The sequence below is a fragment of the Schistocerca cancellata genome, chromosome 4, assembly GCF_023864275.1.
Source record: "Schistocerca cancellata isolate TAMUIC-IGC-003103 chromosome 4, iqSchCanc2.1, whole genome shotgun sequence".
NCBI lineage: Eukaryota > Metazoa > Arthropoda > Insecta > Orthoptera > Acrididae > Schistocerca > Schistocerca cancellata.
In genome coordinates, this window is record NC_064629.1 from 232,213,008 (window position 1) to 232,226,093 (window position 13,086).

A 13,086-nucleotide genomic window follows, 5' to 3' on the forward strand; every position below is an offset into this window, starting at 1 on the left:
GAGGGTAGCGCAGTGTTGTTCTTTCCCGGAAGGCGACACCTGGAAATAGGCGTCGCACGTGAGCGGCTACGTCTCCTGGGGCCCCAGATATATAGCACTGCCCTGCCAGAGGCCGGCATTTCATCTCGGTTCACAGATACTACCACGGCTACGTGCGTATCTTTTACCCGTTAAGGACCAATAATCCCGCACAAATCGCGTATACTCCAATACCTCTGAAATGCAACCTGCTTCAGGCAGTGGGTATTCTCAGCGGCCCAATAATGCATATTTCTTACTTTCGGCTTCCCGTGATTTGTGAAGATAGCTTCGTCGGTAAAGAGAATTCTTTGGCTGAAGGATCTATTATCCTGATGTCGCATCAGAACTGTGTGACAGGCTTCCGTACGTCTTACGTAATGTACCCAGTTAATCTAATGGGGGCCGGCCGGTGTGGCCGTGCGGTTCTAGGCGCTTCAGTCTGGAGCCGCGTGACAGCCACGGTCGCAGGTTCGAATCCTGCCTCGGGCATGGTTGTGTGTGATGTCCTTAGGTTAGTTAGGTTTAAGTAGTTCTAAGTTCTAGGGGACTGATGACCACAGATGTTAAGTCCCATAGTGCTCAGAGCCATTTGACCCAATTTAATCTAATGGGGAAGTGACACACGATACGGTCGGAAGCAGTTAGCGCGTAAACTGCTAATAACGCTGGACCTTTTGACTCCGGAGGCAATCGCATTTTCTACATCTACGTCTGCATGTACATTTCGCAAGCCACCGTATGGTTTGTGGCGTATGGTACCTTTTACCACCACTACTAGTTTATTTTACTGTTCCATTAGCAAATATAGCGAGGCAAAAACTACTGTCTATATGTATCCGTACGTTCTATAATTTCTCTTATCTTATCCTCGTGGTCCTTAGGCGAAACATGTGTTGGTGGCAGTAGAATATTCTGCAGTCAGCTTCAGATGTCAGTTCTCTAAATATTCGCTATAATGTTCCGCGATGAGAACGTTGTCTTCCCACCAGAGATTCACATTTGGGTTCACAAAGTATCTTTGTAATACTAGCGTGTTCATCGACACTACCAGTAATAAATCTAACAGGACGCCTCTGAATAGTTTCGATCTTTTCCTTTAATCCGATCCAGTGTGGATCCCAAACATCCGAGCACTACTCAAGAATGGGTCGCACTAGTGTTCTATACGCGGTCTCCTTTACAGATAAGCTAAAACTTCCTAAAATTCCCCCAACAAATCAAAGCAGACCATTCACCTTCCCTACTACCATTGCCTTTTCCATTTCATATTGCTTTGCAGCGCTACTCCTAGATATTTCATCGACGTGACCATGTCAAGGAGTAAAATATCTTCCACGCCATTAGGCTGTCTGGTACCGCAACTTCATGGAGAATACTTGAATTAAGGAACAAGCTTTATTCTTTTATTAAGGAAATTAAAAGGATAAATAGCAATCAAGACTGTTTTGAAATCAGTTGTATGTCAAGGAGTACGTTACTTTTGCTGTATTCGAACATCACGGGACTTTTTTTTCCTATTCATCTGAATTAACTTATTCTTATCTCTGGAGCTAACATGTGGAATATAAGCAACGTCTATATTTTTCACTACTTTCGTGCCAGGGTTTTTCCTTACTTTCTGCCTGTCCATTAACAATTTTGAACACTCGTTGAATCGTTAGTCTTAACGTTGATTACAGGTATAACATGAATGAGTACATTACTTAGTATGGTTTATATAGATAAACGTTGTAATTTACGAGAACTGGAACTTAAATAGTGGCAACTATTTATTCACAACCGATAGAAAAGAGTTACGTGTTTTCACCTGTTACTGTCCTCCAAAGTAGTCACCAGAGTTGTGTAGAACCCGTTGCCAGCGATGTGGAAGGCGTAGTATACAGTTAGCAGAGCCTGTTCTGTTGATGGTTCGAATGGAGCGGTCTAAAGTTACGGTGATTCTCGTGTGCTACTGTGGTGGTGTTATCCTAATGCATTACGTTCCTCCACGGCAGACCGTCAATGCTCAGTATTACTCCAGAATGAGATTTTCACTCTGCAGTGGAGTGTGCGCTGATATGAAACTTCCTGGCAAATTAAAACTGTGTGCCGGACCAAGACTCCAACTCGGGACCTTTGCCTTTCGCGGGCAAGTGCTCTACCGACTGAGCTACCCAAGCACGACTCACGCCCCGCCCCCACAGCTTTACTTCTGCCAGTACCGCGTCTCCTACCTTCCAAACTTTACAGAAGCTCTCCTGCGAACCTTGCAGAACTAGCACTCCTGAAAGAAAGGATATTGCGGAGACATGACTTAGCCACAGCCTGGGGGATGTTTCTAGAATGAGATTTTCAGTCTGCAGCGGAGAGTGCGCTGATATGAAACTTCCTGGCAGATTAAAACTGTGTGCCGGACCGAGACTCGATCTCGGGACCTTTGCCTTTCGCGGGCAAGTGCTCTACCAACTGAGCTACCCAAGCATGACTCACGCCCCGTCCCCACAGCTTTACTTCTGCCAGTACCTCGTCTCCTACCTTCGAAACTTTACAGAAGCTCTCCTGCGAACCTTGCAGAACTAGCACTGCTGAAAGAAAGGATATTGCGGCGACATGGCTTAGCCACAGCCTGGGGGATGTTTCCAGAATGAGATTTTCACTCTGCAGCAGAGTGTGCGCTGATATGAAACTTCCTGTCAGATTAAAACTGTGTGCCGGACCGAGACTCGAACTCGGGACCTATTTGGAACATCACCTGCGAGCAGCTTTGCGAAAGAAGCGGCGACACTTTCTGCACAACCTACCCATCATTTTGCACGACAATGCGCGGGCGCATATAGCGCAAGCTGTGGCTGCTCTGTTCGGTCGATGGGGCTAGGAGGTACTGTACCATCCACCCTACTCCCCGGACTTAAGTCCTTGTGAGTTTGATTTGATTCCGAAGATGAAGGAACCACTTCGTGGCATTTGCTTCAGAACTATCTCAGAGATTCGACAGGCAGTAGACCGCTCCATTCACACCATCAACAGAACAATCTCTGCTGACGGTATACTACGCCTTCCACATCGCTGGCAACAGGTTCTATACAACGCTGGTGAGTACTTTGAAGGACAGTAACAGGTGCTAACATGTAACTTTTTTGTATCGGTTGTGAATAAATACCCGACACGGTATTGCGATATAATAACAGTGTCTAACTCATGGTTTTATCATTTGAGGAAAACGATTTTCAATTTCGCCTACCATGAAGCTGTGAATACTTTTATGAATGTGATATGGTCAGTCGACCGAAACTGCCTATGTAAGTAAATAATTTTACTAAGAGAGTAAAGCGGCATTATGTCATTTTTAAACAAAAGATTATTGCTGCGCCCTTATTATAATTCTCTATATTTTCCATGAACAAAAAAGAGTACCTTGCGTCTGCGTTTTAATACAGCAAGTACTCATTTGTCATCTGGATGCACGTAGTGGAGACCGCATCATCACAGGCCCGACTAGGACCTCAGCGAACTTCCTCACGCCGTTTTAGAGGATGCGCTGCGAAGTTAGAACTTGGTCGTAGCTGCCAAAAGTTTGAAGCCGTCTGCAGCCCTGGGGCTGTCGTAAGCTTTCGTGACGCCGCTGAACTCAACCATCCCAAGGATCAATACATTCTGTGATCGCTTCACAACTGATAGGCATTGTATGATCACATTGTTGTTTTCCTGTCAAAAACTCGTTGATATTTATCCTTTTACAGCAATTTTGAAACTGAGAGACTCGAATATGAACAAACACCTACCTCACGTAGCCGCGATAATAAGAAAACATATTCTACAAGCCCGAGTGTTTAATAACAGTGACTGAAGCGTTAAAGACCGAGGTACCGTATTAAGAACTGTTCCTATGTAAGTATGAAGGAAACAAAATTAAAACTGCTTACAGTCGACCCGTATCTAATAATCTCGTCGCTAACAGAACGTTAGAACCTAGTCTTCCTTTCTTCGCATATAAAGTCGAAGATACGAGAGCAAGGAATTTCATCTTAACCACTTGACGAAAGGTCTGTTCCTAATGACTGGAAAGTAGCACAGGTCACACAAATTTTCAAGAAAGGAGATAAAAAATGTTCAAATGTCTCTGAGCACTATGGGACTTAACATCTATGGTCATCAGTCCCCTAGAACTTAGAACTACTTAAACCTAACTAACCTAAGGACAGCACCAACACCCAGCCATCACGAGGCAGAGAAAATCCCTGACCCCGCCGGGAATCGAACCCGGGAACCCGGGCGTGGGAAGCGAGAACGCTACCGCACGACCACGAGATGCGGGCAAGAAAGGAGATAGGAGTAACCCACTGAATTACAGACCCATATCACTGACCTCAATTTGCAGTAGGATTTTGAGCTTATACTGTACTCGAACATTATGAATCACCTTGAAGAAAATGACTTATTGATACATAACCAACGCGGATTCAGAAAATATCGTTCCTGTGCAACGCAGCTACGTCTTTATTCCCATGAAGTAATGAGTGCTATCGACAAGGGATCTCAGATCTATTCCATATTCCTAGATTTCCAGAAGGCTTTTGATACCTGTTCCTCACCAGCGAGTATTAATCAAATAGCGTGAATATGGAGTATCGACTCAATTGTGAGACTGGATTCGTGATTTCCTCTCAGAGAGGTCACAGTTCGTAGTGATAGACGGTAAATCATCGAGTAGAACAGAAGTGATATCTGGTGTTCCGCAAGGTAATGTCATAGACCCTCTGCTGTTCCTGATTTACGTAAATGATCTAGGTGATAATCTGAGCAGCCCCCTTAGATTGTTTGCAGATGACGCTGTAATTTACCGTCTAGTAAACTTATCAGACGATCACTTCCAATTTCAAAATGATCTAGAGAGAATTTCTGTATGGTTCGAAAAGTGGCAATTGGCACTAAACAAGTAAATTACGCGGTCATCCACATGGGTACTAAAAGACATCCAATAAATTTTGCGTATACGATAAATCGCACAAATATAAGGGCTGTCAATTCGACTAAGTACCTAGGAATTACAATTACGAGCAACTTAAATTGAAAAGACCACATAGATAATATTGTGAAGAAAGCGAAAAAAAGACCGCGCTTTGTTGGCAGAACACTTAGACGATACGACAAACCCACTAAAGAGACAGCCTACATTACACTTGTCTGTCCTCTGCTGGAATATTGCTGCGCTGTATAGGATCCTTACCTGGTAGGATTGACGGAGGAAATCGAAAAAGTGCAAAGAAGGGCAGCTCGTTTCGTGTTATCGCATAATAGGGGTGAAAGTGTCACTGATATGATACGCAAGTTGGCGTGGCAGTCACTGAAACAAAGGCGGTTTTCTTTGCGGCGAGATCTATTTACGAAGTTTCAATCACCAACTTTCTCTTCCGAATGAGAAAATATTTTGTTAACACCCATTTACGTAGGGGACCATCCGACCGCCGTGTCGTCCTCAGCTGAGGATGCTGATAGGAGGGGCGTGTGGTAAGCACACCACTCTCCCAGTCATTATGGTGGTTTTCTTTGACCGGAGCCGCTACTATTCGGTCGAGTAGCTCCTCAGTTGGCTTCACGAGGCTGAGTGCACCACTAAAAATGGCAACAGCACATGGCGGCCCGGATGGTCACCCATCCAAGTAAAGGCCACGCCCAACAGCGCTTAACTTCGGTGATCTGACGGGAACCGGTGTATCCACTGCGGCAAGGCCGTTGCCATCATCATAACAAAATAAGAGAAATGAGAGCTCAAACAGAAAGATTTAGGTGTTCTTTTTTCCCACGCTCCATTCGAGAGTGGAATGGTAGAGAAGTAGTATGAAAATAGTTCGATGAACCCTCTGCCAGGCATTTTAAGTGTGAACTGCACAGTAACCATGTAGATGTAGATGTAGATGAAGATGTAGATGTAGAACCAGACACTGAGATTGTGGTGATATTAGTGAAATATTCTTTTAGTCGTGCTGGTAAATCCTACAAACTAACATAATTACCATCTTGATCTGATGAATAGTTTCATGTAAATGACGTTTTAAATTAGTCGTGTCGTCCTTGCTTCTTCTAAATCGATTAACTGGAATATCGTTCATAATAAATTTGATTGTGTTGGACAGTTTTAAACAAAGATTTATGAAGATTGTTCCCTTCCACTAAATAAAAAAAAAATCAGAAATTGCACAGCTGAATTCAGTCTCTGAAGGTGTTAACTAGAAGATCCATGCGAAACACATTCCAAAACTGCAGACGCAAGATAAAACGCATAATATATCATTGCACGATCCCCGATGAAAGTCGTCGAGAGTATGACGCCATTGGCATATCAGAAAGAAGAATATTCATTATCAAGTGATTTTGAGAGAGTTTTGTGGCCAAAGATATGTGCGTCGAGAAATATTGAAGAAAGCTGGAATAATCTCCCTGTCGAAATTCCGCAACTTGTCCGCCGTAAATGCCGACGGCTCTCAGGTTGTGATTTGATGGATAATAACTGTTGGTGAGGACTAGAAATGATCTAACATAAATTGTAATGCCAAATTTTTTACAATCGAAAGTTGTAATTTATCGTCCCTCTCTTTCGCGTGGTTCATAATCTTATGTACTTCAAAGCGAGCGTCATCCGGAGCTCCGCACTGATGATCGTTTGAGTTAAGTACCTTGTAATATTTAGTCTTAAGCCCTCGTCTGCAATAAGCCGATTTCTGTTTTGAACATCTCCAAATCACATTCTGTATGCCTCGGTTCCCTTTATGATACACGGGTAACCTCTATAATGGCCACGTGACTTACCATGATTGGGCATTGCCAATTCCACATCAAGTCTATAAACAGACAAGCACACAAGGGGTACGAACTGAACACTGTGGAAGTTGGAGTTGTAATGCGGGTCATTGTGTAAGCAGTCATCCACCGGAATGGACGAGAACTTTGGGAGTGCAGCTAGACCAAGGCTATTAGGGAGTGTTTCTTGGACACTCTCAGGTTGTAGGTAGACCTTGACTTGCTGAGCAGGTAGTTTCCAGGGTGGCTGGACGCAAATTTCACACAATTTTGTTTGGGTGCAAATTACGCTGGCCGCAATTTTCATACATTAACTGAACTCAGTAGAAAATGGAATGTGAAAACGATTTTCTCTGCAAGGTTCGGATTATTTCAAGTAGAATCGAAGTGTTTTTGTGTATTTCTTTGTTACTCTGATATGAGACGTAGTTCTGCCACTTCACATCAGAAATAAAACAGCATCTAGAGCAGCTGTTGGAAGTCGGTGGTCTTGTATCAGAAAATTTGAACTCGATTTCATCTTCTGTACCGCTTATTGCCAGTGCTTATTAGAACGCAAGAAGAATGCATCTTACTGAATCCCTTGAAAAAGGAGACCCACAAATAGGTCAAAATTGCAAAAGTTTTCTGGGCCACCCAGATTAAACCTTCCGTGAGAAGATATTTGCATTTCCAACTGAAAACAAGATCTACAGAAACGTCTTTGCCAATGGTAAGACCGAGGTATATAAACCAGTAATTGTTGAAGTACTCATTTCGCCTGACAAGCAATCATTTCGACATCTAAGGAAACTTTGTTCCTTAGGCGAAAAAGTGGTGATGCCACCCATGACTGATTCTGTATAGACTTTCTAAATTGTAGTTTCCGAATGAAATATACAGAATGCATAATAAAATACGCTGGACAAATGATGTTGACCAAAAGTGGGACTAATTCTAAAAGTAAGCCCATTTTAGGTAAAAGGAAGACTATTTCATTGCCATACCAAGATACGCCTCCCAGCTCTCATAGCAATTAATAGCGTAGGACATTCTAAGCATATGGAGGGAAGAAAGTAACAACATAAACTGATACTATGTTAACGAGCACGTAATTATTATGGAATGCACAATGGGTCAATGACATGAATGACATTTTTATCAGCATATGTAAACAAAACATTGTTCTGAAAAGTTTCAACCACAAATACACAACAAAAAGTGTTTTCTTTTATTTAGGTCTCAAGGAGATAACAAAACGAAACACATCCTTTCTATGTGACTGAAGAGAAAACACCAGCGCTTGGCCCTGGCTCACCAGACCGAAGAGAGAACACCTAAAAACGTTTCTATCTGAAGGGAACTGCAGGGAGAACATCTGGAACCGCAGCGTACCGAAAACATAACGCTAGCCCACAGACAAAAACTCAACACAAGCACACACACACGTTGACATCAGGTCTCTGGATCTTGTTTTGCGTAGTTTGAGCATACTTGATGTCTAGCCCACATATATACTATGGACTGAAGGGGGAAAGCTAAAGGCGCTGCTAGCGGGAAAGGACCGCAGACGAAACGCCTGGAAGTGACGATCTTTTTTTTTTTTGGGGAGGGGGGGAGGAAGAGCATAGGTACAAATACTCGACACGTTCCACTTGGCTAGCAGTCTCAGGTAGCACTTGATGAAGATAACGAGTCACAGTGTCGAAATATCGCGCAAGAACGCCGCTGATATGTGGCAGAATACCCGACGCCTTAAGATGTCAACATAATACTGAGAAAGTCTGAAGAACTACATCAAGAGGCTGTGCGGTGAGAAGTGTACCGCAAAACCTGGACAAGTTCGACAGAGGAAACGGAAGGAGTTAAGTTATCTCAATTTCGTGTAGAGATGTCGAGATGGAGACACATTACGGGTTTTCGCGAAGATTGAGCATCACATCAACTCCAGAGTAGCGAACAAGATTAAACGTCGGTCGACTGTGGCACTTGTGAAAGAGATATGCGTCACAGGCTAGACGCGGTATTCAGAGAGCCTTTACACCTTCACCTGCACATGGCAGCCTCCTTAGCAGCTGAAGATTGGGACAGGGTAGAGAGTGTCTCTTAGTCTCTAGCAGAGTGCACTAAGAACAATGCCCCAGCATGCCAGGCTGCGAAAATCGCCTACATGAGTAAGAAAACGCAGCAGATGGAGAACACTCGTACGGTTTTAAGCAGTTTGATGACTCAACGTTCAAGGTACTTTGTAGGAATCTCAATTGTGCAACGTCTACTAAGAACGTGCCCCTTGCAGTGTTTATCAATGCAGTGGAACAAGTAGCCAACACATTTCCACGAAGTGTGGCAGAAGTTCGCCAAAGCCTCCAAAACCAAGAATCTCAAGTGATGACAGGTTTGCACTCAAGGAGCTCTGGGATGACAACAGCATCATGGTGTTTCCAGCAGACAGGGGAAACTCTACAGTTGTTTTGCAGCTTTATGATTATGATAAGAAAGTACATCAACATCTGGAGGACACTGCATATAAACTTTTGAAATATGACCCTATGGACACAGTGGACAAGACGGCCAGGGTCTCCTGAAGGAAATCGATATGCCTAACAAGGTCATTAAACAATTACAAATGACTGTGCCAGTTCCACATAGACCACATGGGCTCCAAAAAGCACAGAATCGGGGTATGACACTGCTCCCAGTTATCGGCACCTTTGGCTCATCAATGTATTCAACAACTTAGTACCTGAAGAGTCTGCTGTTCGCAAATGTGAGAAAGTATATTCACCACATCCACGACTCAGAGGACTACTTACAATATCTCACGCAACTACGTACCACAGATATGATGTAATGGTCAGTTTTTAAATGATATCTCTGTTCACTAGATTGCCACTGAATGACTCGTTAGAAATGATTGCCGACAAATTTGACGATGTTTTTCTGGAATTGTTCAGACATATACTGACCTCAACCTATTTTCTGTATGTGGTACAATATTACGAGCAGCAAGAAGGTGTATCCATGGGTGACCTTCTGTCTCCAATGGTTACCCATATGTTCGTAGAGAGACTTGAAGAGGAGGCGCCAGAGACAGCTAGATGGAAACCCACACACTTCTTCAGGTGTGTGAATTACACCTTTGTGATCCGGCTTTACGGTAGGGATAGGCTCAATGAGTCTCTAGAACACTTGAACTCAAATCAGCCTGATATAAAGTTCACCAAGAAACTGGAAAAGGATGGCCTGTTGCCATTTCTGGAAGTACTTATCAAGAGTAGAGCACACGGCTCCTTTTAGCCACAGAATGTATTGAAAACCTAAATTCACTGATTTATACCTGCAAGCCAGCAGCTGTCACCACTCAGTGCAGAAGAACTGAGTTCTGAAGACGTCGGTCCAGAGATGACATTTCGTCGGACCTACATAGCTTCACTGTAGAAATAGAACACCTGCAATCATTGTTATGCAAGATTGCATAGAAGACCAAACAGACTCAAGAGGTCCTTCAACCAGCCACTCCTTCACACGATGTACGATAAGTGCATGATGAGGCAAAGATTGTGGCATACTTGCCCTGCAGGATTCTCTGGAAGCAGAACATCAAGCGTGTGTTCCATGTGCCTACCAAAATGAGAGAGGTACTGGAAAATCTGGAAGATGACCTGGCACTAGGAAAATAATGAATTTGGGATATGCCTATCCCGTGCGACATGCCGTACATTGGTCTAACAACTAGGACAGTGGACGTCAGAGGGAAAGAACATCAGACGCATATTCGACTAAGACAGGCAATTGAATCAGCCATTGAAGACTATGTCTGGGCCGCGGGGGATTAGCCGAGCGGTCTGGGGCGCTGCAGTCATAGACTGTACGACTGGTCCCGGCGGAGGTTCGAGTCCTCCCTCGGGCATGAGTGTGTGTGTTTGTACTTAGGATAATTTAGGTTAAGTAGTGTGTAAGCTTTGGGACTAATGACCGTAGCAGTTAAGTCTCATAAGATTTCACACACATTTGAGCAACTACTTCTGGAACTCAATAATTTCATGAAATTTGATGAAACGAAGGTCATGGCACAGATCCTCTGATATGGAAATAATGTTTAATGGCGTGTATAGAGATGAAGATGACGAATTACTTGCTGAATCGTGACACTGGGTACCAACTCAGTAACAACGTCAGTTGCTTCCGTCGCCGCGGTTAGTTTACTTCTGGGCCATCTGAACTTGTTATTTCCTTGCCGTGCTGCCCAGATTGACAGTATCGCTGCTGGTCCTATTCTCTCATGCGTTTGTTTGATGTGCGTGTGATACCCCATGACTGAATGGCCTGACAGCCACACATTCATACGAGGGCTATCCACAAAGTACATTACGTTTTGGAATTAAAAATAAATAAAGTATTGAAAATTTTTTTTATTATATACAGATGAAAGCCACACTTAAATACTACTTTTCTACATAGTTGCCATTTAAATTAAGGCACTTATCGTAGCGATGGACGAGCTTGGAAATTCCTTCGTCGTAAAATACGGCCGCCTGCTCCTTCAACCACGTGGTTACCTCTTCTTGAAGCTGTGCGTCGTCATCAAAACGCTGCGTAGCCAACCACTTCTTCATTGCTGGGAATAAGTGGAAGTCATTCGGTGCCAGGTCGGGACTGTACTCCCACTTAAAACATTCGAGATCTTATCGAGTGGCATTTGCTGTGTGGGCCCGGGCGTTGTCGTGAATCAGCAAGATCTTTGAGCCCAACTTTCCCCTGTGCTTGTTTTGTATTGCTCTTCTGAGGTTGTGCAGAGTTTGACAATACCTTTGAGAGTTTATTGTAGTGCCTCTTTCCAGGAAATCCACAAAAATCACACCTTTTCTGTCCCAAAAGACAGTCGCCATCACCTTCCTTGCCGACATTGTCTGCATGCATTTCTTGGGTTTTTGGGGAGAATTTGTGTGCCCCCACTGCATTGACTGCAATTTTGTCTCGTAGTTCACATGCTTAACCCATGTTTCGTCACCAGTAACGATGCGATCGAGTAATGAGTCGCCATCTTTCTCGTAAGCGCCCAAAAACGTTAACGCTGCAGCCATTCGCTGATTTTTGTGAATCTCTGTCAAGATTTTTGGTATCCATCTTGCACAAAACTTGTGGTAACCAAGTTTTTCGGTAATGACTTCGTGCAACAAACTTCGTGAACTTTGTGGAAAACTCATAGAGAGTTCCGTTATTGTGAAATTACCGTTTTCACGGACCGCGGCATCGACTTTTTCGACAAGTTCGGCAGTCACTATGCTGGGTCTTCCACTTCGCTCTTCGTCGTGAACGTTAGTTCGGCCATTTTAAAATTTTATGACCCATTGACGCACTCCACCTTCAGTGATTATGTTGTCCCCATACACTTCACAAAGCTGCCGATAGATTTCTATCGGTGTACAGTTTCTTGCAGTCAGAAACCTTATAACAGCACGCACTTCACACTTCGCGGCATTTTCAATTAACGCTGACATTTCAAACTGTCACAGTAACTCAACGGAGTACAGCACGAACCTCTCACTAGCACGGCAGAATGTCGTCTGAGCGGCGGAATGCCATGACACCAAGTGGCCGCGCTAGCCCCGCCCCTAACGGACACAAACGAAAACGTAATGTACTTTGTGGACAGCCCTCGTATTATCATAATTATTTGGTGGCACCTGAAGATGAATCTTTAAGCTTCGAAACCAGGCGTGGAATAAATTTAAAAAATTACTGGCATCTGAAGTAGATTTTTATTCTATAAACAACGAAATAGAGCCTGGAATCATGCACTGGAGTTGGTTAAAACGTAGAAGAACGGGCAGCAGCAAAAATCCACTGAAAGAACTGAGTCTGTGATCATCGGGATAGAGCCTCAGATACAGTACCAGGTTCGCTTCTAGTGGACATGGATCGCAAAGGGAATACCTGGAACTGAATCGGACCGAAAACGGAACGCTAGCCCACACACAGGCGCTCCGGCCCGAAGAGGAAACTTCTAAGGACGCTGCTAGTAAGAACGGACCCCAGACGCAACGCCTGGAACTGACTATGTAGGGGCAACAGCGCAGGTATCAACGCTGGACATATTCCACTCGACGAGCAGTTTCACGTCGTCGAAATATCGAGCGAGAATGAGGCTGATAGCCGGCAGAATACTTGACACAGAAGATGTCAACAGATCGCCAGGAAAGTCTGCGGAACTACACCAAGAGACTCTATGGAGAGGGGACGTACCAAATGTCAAGAAGCTAGACAATCTTAGGCAGAGGAAAGGGAGGATTCTGAGTTATCTCAGTT

General features: G+C 44.0%; 1 protein-coding gene and 1 pseudogene across 1 annotated transcript in view; both read right to left on the reverse strand.

Moving 5' to 3' along the window:
* LOC126184035 (protein tipE) overlaps positions 1-13,086 on the reverse strand; it is a 549,851-nt gene that overhangs the window by 186,753 nt on the left and 350,012 nt on the right. The window lies entirely within an intron of this gene.
* On the reverse strand, positions 5,621-5,738 carry LOC126185452 (5S ribosomal RNA; annotated as a pseudogene).